Below are 21,543 nucleotides of genomic sequence, written 5' to 3'. Positions count from 1 at the left end.
ATAACTAACTGACATGAATGAAATGGACTAACTATTGTTCATACAAAATGACAATAAAAATAACAGAACTCTAATAAACGAGATAGGCAACTACCACTCCCACTAGGATAGACACTAGTGCAGTGGCCAAAATAATCTCTCTCAGCCTGGACTCATTTAGGGTAATCTCAGGCAGGACAGCTTCAAGATTCTCTATAGGATCCTCAATTGGATTATCTTCTGGTTCCTCCTCGATCATTTCTGGGTCCTCTTCGAACTCTTTCGGATCCTCTTCAGTCATATGATGAAGCAGTTCTTCACATAATACAGAATATGTGACACGTCCTTGATGACGCTGCCAAATATAGTCTGCTATCATCCTTGGATTTTCTGGCAATGAATGCATCAAAGCCCAAATCTTATAACTGTCTAGGACTGGAAACTCTTCTCGCTCAAGTTTCCAAAACAGATCATCAAGCCGTCCAATGTGTCCGTCGACTCCATAAGCAGAGTTATACTTTATCTCCTGAATCTCCTCCCTGAGCTGATTTCGTCGCACTTCGCGACGAGTCAATGTTGTAATCGTCTGTGCCATCTGAAAAATTGAAAATAAATAAGTCAGTACAAAACCGACTAACCAGTACAAAACTGGTTTATTTCAATTTATACAGGCATAGTACCAACATAATAAATCAAGAAAAACAAATCTTCTCGATTTTCAGGAGTTAAGTCGACAATTAGAACTAATCTAATTGGTCAGACCCATTGGATCGGTTGATTAGGGATCCAGATCCTAAGCTCGGTCCATTGTCCTTAATTAGAACTAATCTAATTGGACAAGGATTTTTTTACCTATGTTCTGTTACTGTTTGATCTAAGTCCATTTCTACCAATTTTAGCCTTATTGATCAAACTCAGGTCCGTTTGATCAAACCAATGTCCATTGGTTTAAGTCTAACCAATTAGAACAAATCTAATTGTTTTGATCAAATCTGGTCATTTGATCATATTTGGTCCAAGTCCAATTAATCAACCCAAATTGATTTCAGGTTTGGATCAAATTGGTTCGGTTAAACCAACTAATGATTTATATCTGAACCGGGTCTAAATGGACTAAAATTACTCTAGACTATTTATCATAAATGGTAAATTAATTGGACACATTTCCAATTAATTATCGCATGAATACAAATTAAACGTAATGCTACAGTAGGCATACATTGGCATGGTACAGTAGGCATGCATTAGGAAATTTCGATGGTGCACATTTTTTTTTATATGCATTAATTCCTCTTAAACAGCAAAACTTATCCATGCTAAGGAAAAAATATTATCCTTTTTATTAATTTATTTGATTTATAAATATCAAACTTTTCCTAAAGATACTGTGCTTCATGTTCAGGTTATCTCCGTCGTGTGCTGCCCACGTTCGCACGCCGCACACGCCGCGCATGCCACGCAACCGCGACGGACACGATCACTGACCACGAAGGCCACTGACGCATCGTCGACCAGCTATAGAATACCTTCGCCGACCTTTGCCGGCTCTAGCAAAAATCACGAAACTGTCACGATTTTCTATCCTGGCAATAGCAGCGCTAACGTTGGCAAAACGACTCGATCACCAAATTGCAACCCAGTTGCAAGTCTCCCTGTGACCATATTGTCAGCAACAATCGGAGACAAACTCCGTTCCACATCCCTTTTTCAAGATGGTGACTCTTACCAGCAACCTTGTCGCCAGTGAGCGACGTTGTATGCTACGACACATTAGTCATGTAAAACAGTGACGACGAGTGACGACGCGAGAAAACATCCGAACGACGATTTCATAATTCATCTTAAGCATTTAGAAACTACTACGCACTCTGATACCAATGTAGATAATTCCAAATGCATGAAAGATGAATAAAATTAAAGCGGTAAAAACTTACAGCGATCTCCTGCAGATTCGCAAACGACAATGGCGAAACTCGTTGTCGGAAGAGCGATCACAGGATCGAAAAGCTCCCCACGATTCCACGAACCAAATCCCACCGCCTTAGATGTCCTCCTCTTACTCTCTGCGTTTCGTCCGTCGTCCCGAATCTTCGTTCGTTCCGAATGCACATCTCTACCTTTATCCTTGGACGCATCCCCTTTATATTGGAAAATAAATCAGGGGCATAATGGACTTTTTCATTATGAGTAGTGTGGAACATGGGTCATGTTCCCACATCCTCACTATCCCCATTTCCAACATGACTACCAAGAGGAGAGCATTGATGAAGGGGGAGCTACTTCAGATGAAAATAGCGATGAAAGGGAAGCACCAAATTATGAGTTCGACATGATAAGTGAGGTGCATTGTCTACCGCCTGATTAGTTATATAATGACATTACAATGATGTCTAAATCTTTATACAAATAAGGTCTAATTATGTATGTTTAAAAAGACTGTGCAATAATCTCAAAATTAAGTTACCAATAACATGTCCTTTAGAACAATTTGATAAATTTCAAATTGAAAATGAAAAATTAAAAGATGAAATAAAATTGCTAAAAAAAATTTACGGGCTCAAATTCAAATTTTATACAAATTCAAAATTTTAAAAATTTTGGAGGACTTAATTGGTATTTGAAAAATCATAAGGACCAAATTATAAAAATATCAAAAATGATATTTCATGAAAATACTTAATAAATACATTAGGTAAGAATTTATTTTGAGTATGTAAATCTAGTTTGACTCATTAGATTTTTTTTTTTATATTGCTTGAAATAAATTTTATTTGCATGTTTGAGTTTTTTTAATATATTAGAAAAATTAACTTGAATAAATATTATCTATTGACTTTTCTGTTAAATATTTTTTTCTATGATAGACAAAAGTATTATCTGTTAACATAAATGTCTTTAAAAAATTTCGTTTGATATATAATTCTTTACCAAAAATTAAAATTTTAATATTAAAAATTTATTTTAAAAAACTTAATTTTTCTATAGATAATCATTATATTTTCTATGTTCAAAAAAATTAGCAAGATTTTAACAAGTCTAAATATATCTTTAAGAATTTAAATTAAAAATTATAAAATTATTTATTTTTCTTAAAAAAATATTATTTTCATGAAAATTTTTGTCCTACTCCAATTACTTCTATATGACCTTGACAAAAAATTTTAGAATTTTTTGAAAAGTAAAAGTAATTCTTAAATTATTTTTACTAAAATGAGGATTAATTGTTGAAAATTATTTTCTTTGCAAAATAATTTAAATAAAAGGATACATTACCGAATGATATGATTACAACCACTAGAAAAGTTTTCTACTATTTTATTATATTTTTTTTTCTATATTTTTTCTTATTTTTTTTATATGATCGAAGGGGGAGAAAATAGAGGAGTTAAGTTATGGGGAGTTTAAAATATTTAATATTTTTAATTATAATTTTCTATATTTTATGTTTATACTTAACTGCATAAATTTAAATTATGATCATTTTAAATTTAAATTTATTATTTATTTATCCTACCTTAACTTGGGTTGATGCACATAAAAAATAGGGAGATTATGAGTACTCTAGGTTAATTTTGATGTGATCAACCGAGTTAGGTTAGTCTTATGTGTTTGATGTCATGTGTCTAAGTATGCAGGGAGTTAGGAACACAAGAAGTTGAGTGGAAGATGTGGCGAGCGAGAAGGATGGCACGAGAAGCAAGTCTATAGAGTCGGTGCATCCTAGGGACGAGGAGCTGTAGAAGAATACACTAGTCGAGAGATAAGGGCACGCACGACTCATTTGAGGGATGAGAATTCGGGGAGGAAACCTGCTCAAGGAGAAGGTTAGAGTTGAGTTCAGGTGAGCTCAACTCTAGATGACCAGAACATCACCCAAGCGAGCGAAATGAAAAATAGTTAACAATGGAAATTAACCATTTTTGGATGAACAATACTAGAGTCTCCTCGGATCAGACTAGAGGTGCCTTGGATGAATAGTTCTAAAGGTGCCTCGGATGAACAGTAGCCGATGCACCTTCAGCTACTTGGAGGTGCCTCCAACGAAGCAGAGATGTTGTAATGTGGATAAAACTTTATCCACTTAGAGGTGCCCTAGATGCCTTTAGGGGCGCCTCTATGCCACGTTAGCCAACCATAACTTTTTTCAGAATGCTATAAATAGCACCTTGGAGCTATTAGTTTAAAAACACAACTTGTATTTCATTTCCACATTCTGTTATAAGCTTCCAAAGTCTGTAAGAGGCTACTCCGCTTTCAACGAAAGAGATCTTTAGTACACTTTCATTTTCCTTAGATTAACAAGTACCTAGGTTATAACCAAGTAATTTCTGGTCTCTTATTTTATTTAATATTATTTATTATTTTAATTAATTTATGTTTTAGTGCCCTTGCTAAATAGAAAGCAAGAAAATTATTTAATTTAAATTGCAGGCTATTCAACTCCCCTCTAGTTAGTCCACGACGGTTCAAAATATGAGAAAGAGTAATAGTAGAAACAAAAACTCTCGATGTGACGTGGGATTGATAGCCAGGACCTCTTAGCGACATGACACATCAAATACCTGCTAACCGAGAAACAAAAGGGAAAGCAAGGGATAGTCAGCATAACATACTCCGCATGTACAAGAAGATAGTGCATGATAATAACGTAAGGAAATCAAAAGGGATAGTCTCAGGAAAATACTTACTACAAAAATTAAGAGTGTCACTGTAATCATTTGCTATCTAGAAGCATAACTAACAATAATAATACTCCACTAACCTGCTTAACCAAGCGTGACCAATAAAATAGGAGTACATACTGTACCTCGAAACCTGCATGAACATATACATAACTAGTATACAACAAGCATATAACAAGTTCTAACTAGCTCAAACTGCTACCACGAATGAATCTCATGGTCAGTTGGGGTAAATAACTAGTCACTATCTACAGGAGAATGTTCTACCATGGATGATCCTATGGGCCGACAGGATGAGATAGCTATCTAGCTCCCCAACCACTGATTGCAGGAGAACAATCTACCACGTATGGACCCGTGGGTAGTAAGTATATGTAAACATTCACTGTTTGTAGGAGAACACTTTACTACAAATGATCCTGTGGGCGGACAAGATAATTAAACAACCAATATCTACGTGAGAACGCTTTACCATGGATGGTCCTATGATAGACAAGATATCTAAGTGTATAAATTAGAAATGATAAGTAAGAAGTAACAATCAGATTCAAGAGTGAATTCTGCTAGCTACACTGTGGTATGGTCTAATTGCATTTAGGCATGAGCCTAAATAACAAACAATGCCTCGTAGGATAATCGATATCCTATGCTATAGTATGACCTTACTAACGTATAGGCCTGAGCCGAAATAATGAATAAGGATCAGGTAAGATACTCGATATCCTACATTATAGTGTGATTCTACTAATACTAAGGCATGAATAAATATCAAGCGGGTATCTTAGTTCAATGTTCTACATCTATGCTATGGTATAGCATTACTAGCATGATAGTCCGAGCACAAATGGTCACAAATACCGTGGACAATAATAAGATTACATGAATCTCAAAATAGACTTAAATATAAGATCAAACAATGAAAGGTCCAACTCAGGAAGTAACATAGAGTGGATATCAAGGTAAAATACTATGCAATAAATATAAATAATAGGATCATGCACTAAGGTCAATTAACTATGAAAGCAAGGGAAGAAAGTACCCACCTTTATTGTAGCTCGTATCATATAACTCTCACGTCGAGATACTCGTCTCAAATTAAAGTACTAACTCTTCTTATTTAATAATGCGATGAAGTCCAAAGGTCACTAGTCGTGGCACGGTGACCAGGGGTTGGCTTCGATTGCTCAAGGGTTGTAGGTGGCTTCCGACTACACTGGCCGGTGTAGGGAGGTGGCCGATGGCGGCTTAGCTCTTCGGAAGTGCTCCCTCATAGCAAATATGGCAAAGGATAATGACAACACTGTTAGCCCCTAGTGGCCTGCAAGAGGGGGTGAATTGCTTGAAAATGAAAACGCAAACCTTCCTCGATCTTATAGCTTGATTAACACAACCACTTGTACAAAAAAAAAATAAGAATAAAATTAATTAAAAAATGGAGACACAAAAATTTACTTGGTTGGCAATTAGAGGATTGCTAATTCAAGGCAAGTAAAGCTCACTATGACGATTTCCTTTGATCGGAGTAGCCTCTTACAACGTTGACAGCTCACACAGTAATAGAATAGACAAAGAACTTGTTTACAAGTGTTATTTTTGAACTACTGAGATAAGGGTTATATTTATAGCCCTGATCCGGACGCTTAGAAGGATTCTGGGTGCCTAGGTCTGGATAAAATTTTATCTACGTTGCAACGGATCGCGACAACATAGAGAAGATCAGTTTTCTAGCCCAGGTGCTCGGACCAGGCTGACCCAACTCGACCAAGGAGCGAGCCCGAGGCACTCTGGTTGCCCCAGGGGTTCGGGCTCCCGGACTAGAGTCAACAAAAATGTTGACTTTTCGTCCGGGCTTTCGCTTCGGCTCCGACCGCTTGGGTGATTTTGGCCATCCGGAATAGGGCTTACCTGAATCCATTTTCCATCCTTCTCGAGCAACCTTCTGTTGGATCGTGATGTTTCGATAGAGGGGGGGTGAATATCGATTACGAAAAATTCTTCGATAAGAGTTAAACGCAGCGGAAAAATTAAGCAATACTAACATAGACCAATTTTACTTGGTTTGGAGCCTATGTCGACTCCTACTCCAAGGCCCGCACTCTTTGAGTGCTTTCAGTGGGCAATCACTAGCAATTTGAAATTTATTACAAACTACGTACAGGAAATGCTAATGAAACTAAAAGAAATACCGACAAGGAAATAAATCGAAAAGGAGAATTGTGTTGTCGGAACTTCGTCAGCGTCGCAGGAGCGCAGAGCAGCAGAGCAAGTAGTAGAAGATCTTCTTGTCAGTTGTTATTTTGAGCTCCACCCCTGACCCTCCTTTTATATGAGGCTCGGGGGGCCTCGGATCCCTTTCAGGCGCCCTGGTGAGACATGGCAAGTCCAACCAGCGAGCTCCACGTGGCGACGATGCGATAGGATGAAACTTGCCTCCCGGGCACTCGGACCTCCGAGCGCCCGAACTACCTTTCTCTAGAAAACTTCTTCTCCTACAAGACAAGGTCAGTCTAAGGCAAATATATAATTTATAACCTGTAAAACAGAGTGTTAGTTCAGTTTATAGTTTAACAAAAAGTGTATGACTTAGATTCCGTCTTTCTGAGACCGGAATCTAGTCACGATCTCGACTTAGATATCCGAAATGGATCTAAGCCGGATCGACGCTTAATGTTCCCTTCCCAGGAACACATCCTCACTGTCACTCCCTTCCAGTGACTTACCTTTACTCACCTGCCAGACGTCCGGTCAGCCCTTCGACCCTTCTAGACTTCTTGCCAAGCGTCCGGTCAACCCGTCGACCCGCTTGGACTTCTCGCCAGCTATCCAGTCAGCCCGTCGACCTAGCTGGACTTCTCGCCAAGCGTCCGGTCAGCCCGTCGACCCACTTGGACTTCGTGCCAGACATCCGGTCAGCCCGTCGACCTGTCTGGACTTCGCTTGCACACTCGGTCAGAGTGTTAGATCATGACAAACCTAACTTAACCTGATTTGTCATTCATCAAAACCTGAGTTGGACCGTTAGTGCTAACCGCACCAATAATCTCTCCCTTTTTGATGGAATGACAATCTGGTTAAGTTAGTGAAAAAATATACGAGTAAAAAAAATAGCATGATTTTTAAGATTTAAGTTAGTTTTTAAATTTGACATTTTGTTTCTCTAACTTAACCACCTATCCCTCCCCCTTTGGCATTCATCAAACAAGGACATAAGCACAAGTTAGTGAAAAAATATACTAGTCTGGCCTTATTTCTAGTAATTTCTCCAGTTTCACTTAATTTGTTTCTAAATATCCATTTTGTTTATATTATTTTCTTATTCTTGGGTGGTGGTACCAAGTCCCAAACTTCATTAAGCACAAATTGAGCTAATTCTTCTTGCATAGCTATGACCCAGTCTGGGTCAAGTAGTGATTCGTCTATGATTTTGGGTTCAATTTTTGAGATTAAAGATATTTGACTTAGATTTCTAAAGGATGATCTAGTTTGAACCCTAAGATCTGGGTCACCAATTATTTGATCAGTTGGGTGATTTGGGTTGACTCTTATAGTTCTAGGGGGTTGACTCTCTTGAGGTTGTTCCTCTTCTTCATGACTTAGAATTTGGTTGGTTCCTTCAGAGTTATTATTTTCTTGAACAAATTCAATTGGTTGAAGTTATGTTTGTTCTAGGTTTTGTTTGAATTCTTCAAATTTCACATTAGTAGTTTCTTCAATTCTTAAGGTAACCTTATTATAAACCCTGTAGCCTCTACTATTTAGGAGTAGCCTAAGAAGATTCCATTTTCAACTTTAGAGGTGAATTTTCCTAAATGTTCTCTTGTGTTTAAGATGAAAGTTGGGCACTCAAATACTTTAAAGTATTTTATATTGGGTTGTTTATTATAATAGACTTCGAAAAATATTTTGTTATGAGTTTTATTTAGTGTTGTTCTATTTTGTACATAGCAAGCTGTACTAACAGCTTCTACCCAAAAATATTTAGGTAAGTTGTATCCATTTAACATTGTTCTAGAGGCTTCAAGTAAGGTTCTATTTTTTCTTTCTACAATCTCATTTTGTTTGGGGGGGGGTTTAGGGCACGAAAATTCGTGATGGTAGCCATTTTCAAGATAGAATTTGTTAAAGTTATGATTTTTAAATTCTCCCCCATTATCACTTCTGGTTCTTTTAATTTTAAGGTCCTTTTCATTTTCAACTTGTTTACAAAAGTTTTTAAAAATTTCAAAAGTTTCATCCTTATTTTTTAAAAATTTTACCCAAGTGAACCTAGAATAGTCATCTATTATTACTAGACAGTATAGGCTTCCATTTATTGATTTGACTCCATGGGAGTCAAATAGGTCTAGGTGTAGAAGTTCTAATATTGAGTTGGTTTGTGATTCATTAGTTGGTTTGTGGGTAGATTTTGTTTGCTTACCTTATTGACAAGCATTATATATGGTTGAATCAAGATTAGGTAATTTTGGTAGTCCTCTAACTAGTCCATTTAGTTTGCTTATATTTCTGAAATTCGTGTGTGACATTCTTCTATGCCATAACCAGGTTTCTTTTTTTTTGTGTTAAATAACACTTAATTGAAGAAGTGGTTAAGTTAATCGCATAGATGTTGTCTTTCCTAAACCCTTTTAGGCTTATGTTAGGGTTGTCTAGGTGTTTGATTAGGCATTCTGTAGATAAAAACCTAACCTTATACCTAGTATCACACAGTTGACTGATACTTAAAAGATTATACTTGAAATTTTCAACAAGTAAAACATTTGTAATAATAAAGTCAATTTTCAGTTCGATATTACCTATACCAATTACCTTGAGTTTGTTGTTGTTCCCAAAGGCAACTGTTCCTAGGCTTTTGTAGGTGAGTTGAGTGAATTTTGTGTGATCTCCAGTCATATGTTTGGAGCAACAACTATCCAAAATCCACTTAGTTTCCTACAATAGGTAGGAATTGGGGTTAGTCTAACTATTGGACTTATAGTTTTTAAGTAAAAAAAATTAAGGGGGTGTTTAGTTTAGGGGAATAGGAGTGGGGAATGGGAATGGAAATCATTGATTGTCATTGTTAATGTTTGGATTATAGGAATAGGAATGCAAATAAGGGAATGAATCCTTGAAATTGGGTAATAATTCATTCCCATGTACCTCCCCTTCAATGAGCCATTACCCTATTTTCATCAATTAAAATATTCCCTTATTCCAAAAATACCCTTGGCCTAAAACTAAAATTTTCTCCCTTAATATCAAATATCAAAATTTATTTATTTATTTTTTCTTTCATATCACTTCTCTCTCCTTGTTCTCTCTCATCATATTTTCTCTCTCATCATTTTATCACACACTTTCTCTCTCCTTAATCTCTCTTATCACACTCTCTTTCCTCTTTTTTTTCTCATCATACTTTCTCTCTCATCATACTTTCTCTCTCCTCAATCTCTTCCATCGCACTCTCTTCCTTCTTCTTCTCTCATCATACTTTTTCTCTCCTCAATCTCTCTTGTCACACTCCCTTCTTTTTTTTCCTCAACACACTTTCTCTCTCATCATACTTTCTCTCTCTTCAATCTCTCCCATCACACTCACTATTCTCTTTTTTTCTCATCACACTTTCTCTCTCACCATACTTTCTCTCTCATCACACACTCTCTCCTCATTTTTCTCATTACATTTTCTCTCTCTTCATCCTCTCCCATCATACTTTCTCTTACATCATATTTTCTCTCTCATCTTCTCTCATCATACTCTCTCCTATTACACTCTCTTTTCTCATTTTCTCTCAGCACACTTTCTCTCTCTTCATTCTTTCTCATCACACTTTCTCTCTCATGAGACTTTCTCTCTCATCATTCTCTTTCATCATATTTTTCTCTCACATTCATCTTTCTCTCACATCTAATTTTTTCTCTTATTTTCTTTTAAGGGTAAAAAAGAAAATTTTGATTTATTCCGATAGAAAATATGCAACCAACCAAACATTGCTTTTAAGAGTGATAACCATGCTCATACTTATTCTCATTCCACAATACAATGATTCCCATTCCGATTCCTATTCCTAGGAAAGAACCAAACGCCCCTAAGTTAAAAAAATTTTAAGTTAAAAAGAATTTAAGTTTAATTTTTAAAATAAATTTTTAAGTTAAAAAAAAATTAAGTTTTAAAAAATAAACTTTTAAGTAAAAAAAAATTTAAGTTTAAATTTTTAAAATAAAATTTTAAGTTAAAAAACTTTAAGTTTTAATTTTTAAAATAAATTTTTAAGTTAAAACAAATTAAAGTTTTAATTTTTAAATAAATTTTTAAGAAAAAACATTTAAGTTAAAATTTTTAAAATAAATTTTTAAGTTAAAAAATATTTAAGTTTTAATTTTTAAAATAAATTTTTTAAGTAAAAAAAATTTAAATTTAAATTTTTAAAATAAATTTTTAAGTTAAAAAAATTTAAGTTTTAATTTTTAAAATAAATTTTTTAAGTAAAAAAAATTTAAGTTTAAATTTTTAAGTTAAAAAAAAATTAATATTAAATTTTTTAAATAAAATTTTTAAAATAACTTTTTAAGATAATTTTTTTTAAAAAAAATTAAGTTTAAATTTTAAAATAATTTTTTTTTAAAAAAAATTAAGTTTAATTTTTAAAATAATTTTTAAGTTAAAAAAAATTTAAGTCTTAATAAATTTTAAAAAAACAAATTTAAGTTTTAATTTAATTTTAATTTTAATTTTAATTTTAATTTAATTTAATTTTAATTTTAATTTAATTTAATTTAATTTTAATTTTAATTTAATTTAATTTTAATTTAATTTAAGTCCTTAGTCATCTCACCTGATTTATGTTTTCAATCAGGGAATCCTATAATTTTGTGAGATGACTTAGGTTCAATTTTGGGGTTTGTTTTTAACTTGTGTTAGATTCAGGTTTAGCTTTGGGTTCAACAAATAAGAATTCTCTGGATAAACTTCTGGGCTATGGTAAGTCACTTGGACATTATTAAAGTAACCATGCCTTCGAGGTTTTCCAAATAGTCCTATCCACTGGACTTAGTACAAAACCTTGGTCTAACTGGTTAGGATCCATAAAGGGTAGCTTCGGTCAGTTCCACTTAGCCAAATGCACCAGGTCGAAGTCATATCTTCCTAGACATGCATAGACTAAGCTTCCCTAACGTACTATCATCCAATATTTTACCAGTACCATTTTTCAAGTTAAACTTGAACCCTTTTAAAGTAATTTTAATTACCCTGTCGGGTAAGTTGGTTAGGGTTACCCTACAGAGTAGGTTAGTTTTGGAGGTGTCAGCTATTCTGGAGTCTCCCCCTGAGTTAATGATCATTAATTTAATTTTTAGTTCTCGGTTTATGTCTACTTCTTTTATAATTATATTTTACTTGGTGATAGTTTAAATTTTGTTGAGTTCTAATATGTTTAGATTTTAAATTTTTTGGTTTAGGTTTGTGTTCTGGTTTTTGATTTGGTTTATTTGACTTTACGTAATATATTTTATCTTTAGGAATATAATATTGGTTAGGCCCTATTTGCGTGGTTAAACACACTTTCGGAACCCAGGCTTTATTTGTTGGTTTGTATTGGCTTATTAATGATTTAGAAGTTTTATTTGAGTTCGACTTATATCCGAGTCCGGTTTTATTATAACATGCTTTTTGATTATTTAGAATTAAGTCTAAATTTTTTGATCTGGTAGTAAATTTTTCTAACATATTTTTAAAATTATTAATTTCTAATTTTAATGTTGAATTCTCCTCCTCAAGTGTTAGATCTTGAGTTGGTTTATTATTTACAACTTGTTCCTTGAGGATTTGATTTTCCTCGAGGAGCAATTTGTTTTCATTTTCTAATTTAACTAATTTATTATTTAAGCACGAAATAATTTTTAAAAAATTCTGGTTTAAGGTTAGGAATACCTCTTCGGAACCTTCGAAAATGAGTACAGACTCATGGCTCGATTCGGGTTCGGACCCGTCTTCCGATTTGTCTTCCGACTCTGCTTCGAGCTTCCGATCTTCTGCTTCCGATTCTTCCGAGGAGGAGTCGTCCCACGTCGCTTTGAGGGCCTTCTTTTTGGTCGGCTTCGGTTTGTCGATCTTTAATCTCGAGCACTCGTTCTTGTAGTGGCCCTTCTTGTTGCATCTGAAGCACGTCACACTCCTCGAATCGGTTGGAGAATTGATCTTTTGAAGGTCCTTCTTGCTGAAGCTTCTTTTCCTCTTGGTCAACATTTTCCTTACTAGGTTCACCAGGTGTTCTTCATCTTCAGAGTTTTGGTCAGAATCTTCTTCAGGTTCAGACTTGCTCTTCTTTTCTTTTGAGGAACCTGCAAATAAAGCTACACCTTTCTCGACCCCGGCGTTAGTTTGCTCATGCAGTTCTAATTCACAGAAAAGCTCATCTAGTTTTAATTTTGATAAATTTTTAGAGATCTTGTAGGCATCTACAATAGATGCCCACAAGCTATTGCGTGGAAAAGTGTTTAAGGCATACCTTATTAAGTCCCGATTCTCCATTTGGTGCCCTATTGTGTGGAGTTCGTTGAGAATATCTTTGATTCTTGCATGGAGTTGGCTGGTCGTTTCTCCTTCCTGCATTTTTATGTTAAATAATCTATTTAGAAGCAAGTCTCGTTTTGTTACCTTAAAGTCGTCGGTTCCTTCATGCAGTTCGATCAATTTGTCCCATAGTTCTTTTGCATTCTGATGTGGTCTGACCCGGTTCAACTCTTCCCTTGTTAGTCCGCAGTGTAGTGTGTTAATCGCCTTGTTCTCCGTTGATGTCTTCTTCCTTATGTCCGGAGTCCACTGTTCCGGGTCTAGTGGATTTCCGGAGTTGTCAATTGGCGCTTGGTAGGCTTTTGTGACGCTGAACCATTGATCGTAGTCTGTCTTCAGGTACACTTCCATTCTTTTCTTCCAGTACGAAAAATCATCCCCGTTGAATAGGGGAGGACGTACTGTGCTGAAGCCTTCCAATTGGGACATAATTTCCCTGGACACAAATCAACAAATAGACACGATATCCCAAGACTTGGTCTTGGATTAGTAGTGCGGGAAGAATTAAGAACAATAAAAAAAGCTAAATTGGTGTTGCACCAATTTAGTTTTAATTACAACGAAAAAATTCCAAAAAGGTAATAATACCAGTTTGGAGATATGCGAAAAGCTGAAAGCCGAAAATAGAAAAGAATTTTAAAGCAAATCACCCCTTGCCTGATTGGTGGTTGCACCAAATCAGAGCGGTACCTGCTCTGATACCACTTGTTGGATCGTGATGTTTCTATAGAGGGGGGGTGAATATCGATTACGAAAAATTCTTCAATAGGAGTTAAACGCAGCAGAAAAATTAAGCAATGCTAAATCAGACCAATTTTACTTGGTTCGGAGCATGTGTCGACTCCTACTCCAAGGCTCGTACTCTTTGAGTGCTTTCGGTGGGCAATCACTAGCAATTTGAAATTTATTACAAACTATGTATAGGAAATGCTAATGAAACTAAAAGAAATACCGACAAGGAAATAAATCGAAAAGGAGAATTGTGTTGTCGGAACTTCGTCAGCGTCGCAGGAGCGCAGAGCAGCAGAGCAAGCAGTAGAAGATCTTCTTGTCAGTTGTTGTTTCAAGCTCCACCCCTGACCCTCCTTTTATATGAGGCTCGGGGCGCCCCGGATCCCTTCCGGGCGCCCTGGTGAGACGTGGCAGGTCCAACCAGCGAGCTCCACGTGGCGATGACGCGATAGGATGAAACTTCCCTCCCGGGCGCCCGGATCCCCTCCGGGCGCTCGAACCACCTTTCTCCAGAAAACTTCTTCTCCTGCAAGACAAGGTTAGTCTGAGGCAAATATATAATTTATAACCTGCAAAACAGAGTGTTAGTTCAGTTTATAGTTTAACAAAAAGAGTACAACTTAGATTCCGTCTTTCCGAGACCGAAATCTAGTCACGATCTCAACTTAGATATCCGAAATGGATCTAAGCTGGATCGACACCTAATGTTCCCTTACCGGGAACGCGTCCTCACAGTCACTCCCTTCCAGTGACTTACCTTTACTCACCTGTCAGACGTCCGGTCAGCCCTTTTACCGTCTGGACTTCTCGCCAAGCGTCCGGTCAGCCCATCAACCCACTTGGACTACTCGCCAACTATCCGGTCAGCCCGTCGACCTAGCTGGACTTCTCGCCAAGCGTCCGGTCAGCCCGTCGACCTGTCTGGACTTCGCCTGCACACTCGGTCAGAGTGTTAGATCACGACAAACCTAACTTAACCTGATTTGTCATTCATCAAAACCTGAGTTTGACCGTTAGTGCTAACCGCACCAACACCTTCCACTTGTTAGAGTGTATACTAAAAGCCTAGCTTTTGGCATAAACATTTATCTAGTTATAAGAATCACATTGGTCAAGTGTCTATATTTATATATACCAAATGTAAATATTCAATTAATTTATATTGTAGATAACAAAGTGTGTGGTGTCACACATAGAAGATCGTGTAATCAGTTCTTTATAAATTATAAACAGTAGCTCACGACTAAGATGGAAAGGAACAAACCATTAGAATAGTCGTAGTGTAATTAGGTATTAGTTTATCTTGACTAATAGATTACACTAGTACACTCTAAGTGTATTGAGTAGGACCATTTAAGGTAAGTTTTTTTTATACTGATTTAATAAAAGAACTAGACCTTAGTTATTATGGAAGTGTGTGCTCTTAATCCTAATATAATAACAAGTACATATATTTAATATTTATTTCTTTGACTTATCAAAGGGTGAGATTTAGCTCGATAAATCAAAATGCCTGATAAGTTGGGAAATGATGTTACTTATAGTGTGACTTGTTGATTATAGAAGAAAACTGTGTCCTAGTAATCTAGGTTAATAATGTCCCCAAGAGGAGCTCATAAAGATTGTCATGATAAACCCTGCAGGTGGATTTAGTCCGACATGACGATAAGGTTGAGTGGTACTACTCTTGGACTAAGATATTAATTAAATGAGTTGTCAGTAACTCACTTAATTAGTGGACATTCGACATCTTAAACACAGGGAGACTAACACACTCATAATAAGGAGCCCAAAAATGTAATTTGGGATTGCTGCGGTAGTTCAATAATAGTTCTTTAGTGGAATGAATTATTATTGATGAAATTAAGTTATGTGTTCGGGGCGAACACGGGATGCTTAATTTCATCGGGAGACCAAAACCAATTCCTCCTCTCAGTCCCTATCGTAGCCTCTTGTATATAGAGATTTATACCCACCACATACCCACCTTCTTACCCATCCTAATGGGGCCGGCCAAGCTAGCTTGGAACCCAAGCTAGGGCCGGCCAAGACCAAGTGGATGAGCCAAGTTGGTGGCCGGCCAAAGCTTGGGTCCCAAGATTAGGTGGCCGGTCACTAGAATATTAAAAAGGATTTTTATTAAAATTATTTCTTATGTGGATATCATGGTTTTAAAAGAGAGTTTAAAATTTAAATTTTTCCTTTTATAGCTTTCTACAAAAGATTAAGAAAAGATTTGAAATCTTTCCTTATTTGTAGATTAAAAGGAGATTTTAATTTTGAGAAAATTTTCCTTTTTAACCATGATCATAATTTAAAAGAGAGTTTTAAAATTTAAATATTCTCTTTTATTAGTTTCTACAAAAGATTAAGAAAAGATTTGATATCTTTCCTTATTTGTTGATTGAAAAGAGATTTTAATTTTTAGAGATAACTTTCCTTTTTGGAAATTATCCACATGTTTAAAAGAAAGATTTTAATTTATAAAATTTTCTTTTTATAACCCACCATGAAGGAAAAAATTATTGGAGAAATTTTTTATAAATTTTCGGAAACAAATTAGGAAGTTTTAATTTTTGTTTTAATTAAAACTCTCCTTGTTTTGGGGAAATAAGTGGTCGGCCATTGATATTAAGAAAAGAAAATTATTTTTAATTAAATGATTTTTTCTTTTTCATTTTCAAGGAATTAAGGAAGTTTTTATTAAAATTTCCTTATTTGCCCAGACCAAGGAATATAAAAGAGGGGGTAGAGGTGCCTTCATGGTGAACAACTCTATTCTTTTCTTCCTCTCTTTTTCTCCTTGGTGTGGTCGGCCCTTAGAGGTTCTCCCTCTCCTCTTCTCTTCTTCTCTAGTGGCCGGTTTTATCCCCTCTTGGAGCTCTTGATGGTGGCCGGTTTAAGCTAGGAGAAGAAGGAGAGAAAGGAGGTTTTTGTTTCTTGCATCCCTTGGAGCTTGGTGGTAGTGGTCGGACCTCTACTTCTCATGGAGAATTCTTGGTGGCCGGATCTAGCTTGAAGAAGAAGGAGCTTGGTGGTTCTCGTCTTGGAAGATCGTTGCCCACACAACGTCCGAGATAAGAAGAGGAATATGGTAGAAGATCAAGAGGTTATTTTACTTACAAAGAAAGGTATAACTAGTAATTGTTTTCCGCATCATACTAGTTTTCTTTGTATTGTTATTTATGGAAATACCAAACACAAGAGGCATATGATTCTAGAGTTTTCGAAATAGTTTTTTCGAGTTTGTGTTTTCTTCTTTTTCGAATTTATGATTCAATTGTTCTTTTTGGTTAACCTAGAGTTATTTAAGGAAATAAATATTAGCTTTCCTTAAAAGGCTTTGCCTAGGTGGTGGTGGTTGCTCCCATATCCAAGAAGGCCATGTGCCTCGCAATGCAGTCCTGGAAGCCAATTTTGGAAATTAATATTTATGGAATTAATAACTTAGGTAGATTTGAATCAATAGTGTTAAGTTCTGCTTGTGATTCAAATCTAAACCATTAAGAACAGATAAGTTAAATTTGGAATCAATGATGTTAAGTTCTGTCTACGATTCCTAATTTAATTTCTAAAGAACACAATAGGTTATTTAAGGAAAGGTTCGACATTTGTACAAAAAAATTTTGTACAGTGGAATCGGTACGTTTTCCTAGGACTAACCAACAATTGGTATCAGAGCTAGGGTTTGTCTCTGTGTGTTTGGTTTTCAAATAGGTTATGCACATGTCATACATAATTTAGGCAGGATAATATGTAACGACCCAATTTTTTTTTTCCATTTCAAGTTCTAAAGGGCCATAAAAATATTTGGAAATGCCTTTAAAATATTCTAGAGATTTTTAGGAATTTTTAGAGTATTTTTACGTAATTTTTGGAGGTCGTTTGGTATTTTTACAAAACCAAAGAAGTTTAAGCAAAAAGTGTTGGAGAAGAGGTTCGAACCCACGACCTCGGGTCGGACCAAACCAAGCCAAACCGGCTTGACCAGCTGGGATAAGAGATTTATGTTAATCTCAAATAGAGTTAAATAAGGTTATAGTATAGTTGAGTTATATCCGATTACTTATAAAAGGAAATAAGTTTTGGGATTTTAGAAAACCTAACTTCTTCTCTCTAAATTCTTCTTCGCCTTCTCTCGCGCGACAGCGGCGGCTCGGGCGAAAAACACATCGAGGCGACGGCGCTAGGGTTCCTCTTCGGTGCCGGCGAAAGGACTCTTCCGGCCAATCTCTAAGCTTCATCGTGCGTGGTCATCCCGATGGAAGGAGCTCGGAAGCACAAAGGAGAAGCTTCGGCCGAAACCCTAGAATCTCTTCCTCTCTTCGGTTGTAAGTCCAAGAACCGGCGGTAAGTACTACTCACCTGTGGTAGGAGTAGCTCCTCGATTTTTGCTTCCTTCTTTTCCTTGCCGAGCGTGAACAGATTCCTTATTGATTCGTTTAAGGATTTCGGTTGGATTTTGCTAAGCACAGCAGGTTTTAAGAAGCTTTTGTTTGTAGATTGTGACTTACAGTTTTGAAGTTTGCAGTTCCAAGTGGTACAGTTCATGTAGAGTTTCCAGTAGGGCTATGAGGATTGTTCTTCAGGCTTGAACTTAGTATTTTAGTTGGCATAATCGGGTTACATGGAAGCTAGCATTGGTTTTCTGTTGTTCTATGTTGCCGTGGCACACTGCGTGAAGAGTACTTGTGGTTTAGGGTTTGATATGTAGCTGTCTTGTGCTATTAGTTCCCTTATACCGTGTAGCTTGTAGCACTTCTTGCTTATTCTGTTAATTTCTTAATGCAGTTAATTGATAGCATGTTCTGCCTATGTTGTTAGCTCTTTATACCAAGTAGATTTTGGGCATTTCTTACATAGAAACTCTATTTCGAACTCCTGGTTAAACTGTACAGCCTTAATTTCAGCTTATAGTTGTCTCTTTAGCATGCCTACAGCCTTAAATGTAGTATTCGTGTAGGCCTAATTGCTGCCATAAATTCCAGCAAATGGATTTAGGGTTTTTACAACATGATAAGAAGCATAAAGTTGCATTCTTTCACTTTTATTGCAGCATGCTAAAAAGTCTAGAATTAGCTTCCTTTTTGCTTTATTTACAGCATGATAAGAAGCATAAAGTTGCATTCTTTCACTTTTATTGCAGCATGCTAAAAAGTCTAGAATTAGCTTCCTTTTTGCTTTATTTACAGCATGATTGGAATCACCAAAGTAGCATTTTTTGCCTATATTTACAGTATGATTGGGATTAGCTTACTCCCATGCTACTACCATGTTTTAGAATTCCTAAAACCATTTTTCTGGAAGTAGTTTAGGATTAAAAGAACACTAAAGCTTAATTAAATGCCAGGGCATTTTTAATATCAGAATAAGAAAGATAACAAGTAAATAAAGCAAGAGGCTAGTACCCGACATCCAAGAGCTTGTCGTTAAACAAATCCAGGTGACCATTTCCGAGGTCTTGGCCCTGGTAGACCGAGGTCTGCTCTTTTAGGATTGGTGGCTCGCAACCCCAACCTATTAGGGAACGCGCATGAGATGGTACTAAGCCTGGGCCCAAAGAAAAGAAAAGTTAAGAAAGAAAGAAAGAAGAAGTGAGTAAAAGATAGGAATTAAAAGATTAATTTCTAACACAAGGATATAAGAAATGAAACAAGTTACATGCTTAGAATAAATAAGAATGGTTAGTTTCTTTAATTCTAAGTTTACATAGTTAGTTTCTTGTTATTCTGCTTGATACTGAGTATGATTTGTATCTAGTTCATTTTCTGTATACCATGAGCATATGCAGATAGTTTTAGTATTTCAGTTTCAGTACTTATGCATTTCATTTATGCATTTCGAGTTTTGTGAGATAGATTAGTACTTACTAAGCGTTTTCGCTTATAGATCTTGTTTTCTTTCCTCCTACTGCAGATAAAGGAAAAGCTAAGATATGAAGGGAGGCGATAGGGTGGTGGTGATGATGGATGTGTGTGGTGGCTGAACTATGGAGGGATCCAGAGGGGACTAGCAAGACTTATTCATTTAGAGTTTATGTCTAGTTCATTTTCCTTATTTCCATTATGAAATCATGAGTTTATGCTTGAGTTCGAAGTGCATTGTAGCTTGTTATGCTTTGTTCTGAGAATTTTGAGTTTAATTCTTATTGCTAGTTTAGCTTTTGATTAGAATATGATTTATTAATGCGTGGTTGTGAAGAATATTGTGATCCAGCCGCATGTGGCTGTGTATATCTTTTATGTATTGTGGATTTGGTCACCGGTACAGGGGAGACTCTGCCGAATTTTTCGGTGGGAATCCCTCTGAACTGTGATAAAATCTACCTGACTCTAATTATAGAGTCAGTGCCACTAGGAGGGAAGTTATAGTTAGGTAACAATCTCCCTTAGAGAGTAGTAGTAAGAAAGGGTGGTTTTTACAGTTGGTATCAGAGCACTGTTCCATTCTCCAGCATCACACACACATCAGCATCATCCTTGCCGTCTCCAAGTAAGAAAGTATTTAAATTCCTTTCTTATTTCTGCTTTCCTTATTTTTACTGCAGTATAGAGTACTTTCCTTTTTAGTACTAAAGTAAGATAGAAGATTTAGTTTCCCTTTTATTTATTCATATTTAAGTATGATTAGAAGGGTTAAAGTAAGATATCAAGCCTTTACCTTTCATAATTAGATGGCAAGAAGAGGACGTCCCCGTGCTACTCACACTGAGGAACCAGCTCAAGAGAACGAAGTGCCTAGAGCAACTGAGCCCAACCTTTCTGAAGTGGTTGCTCAGCTCCAGAGGCAAGTAGCAGAGCAGCAGCAAGTGATTGCCAATCTGATGGCAAACCAGCAAGCAGTTCCTCCCCCTCCTCCAGTTGTCGCTGCAGAGACCCCAGTGGTAACTGAGACTCCACCAGCTACTCAGGGAACCGTCACAGCACCCCAGAGACCAGAAGCTTATCTTATACAGTGGCTGAAGCTGAAACCAAAGAGCTTCTCAGGCACGACTGAGCCCTGGGATGCCCATGCTTGGTTTAAAACACTAGAGAGCACTATGGAGCTTCTTGACTGGCCGAAGTCGAGAAGGTCAATTCTGTCTGTCTGGAGATGCTCGTATGTGGTGGGAGAGGATAAAGACCAAGAGAGCAGCTGATCGGATGAGTTGGGCTGATTTTCATCGAGTTTTATGAAGAGTTCTTCCACCTGCAGACACCAACAAGCACTACGAGGAGTTTATAGAGTTCAAGCAAGGTGACCGTCAGTGGAGGAAGCAGCCAAGAAGTTCAACAGGTTAGCTCGTCTCTGTCCAGAGCTAGTGAGTACAGAGAAGGAGCGAGTCAGGCTGATGCTCAGAATGCTGAGACCACAGATAGCACTGAATGTGAGCAGTGGAGCTCATCGACCCCAGACTGGCGAAGAATTGATCAGTAGAGCATTAATTGCTGAACATTACATGAACAACATCAAAGCACAGCGAGCACAACATAAGCCAGTGAAGACAGAGGACAAGACAGCAGGAAGCCAGAAGTCACAGTCAAGTAAACAGAACTGGAAAGGCAAAGGTAAAAGGAAGCAGTGGAACACAGGAGGTGGCCAGAAGGGAGGACCAGCA

Source organism: Zingiber officinale, chromosome 3A, assembly GCF_018446385.1.
Source record: "Zingiber officinale cultivar Zhangliang chromosome 3A, Zo_v1.1, whole genome shotgun sequence".
Taxonomy (NCBI): Eukaryota; Viridiplantae; Streptophyta; class Magnoliopsida; order Zingiberales; family Zingiberaceae; genus Zingiber; species Zingiber officinale.
Note: the sequence above shows the minus strand (reverse complement) of the source record.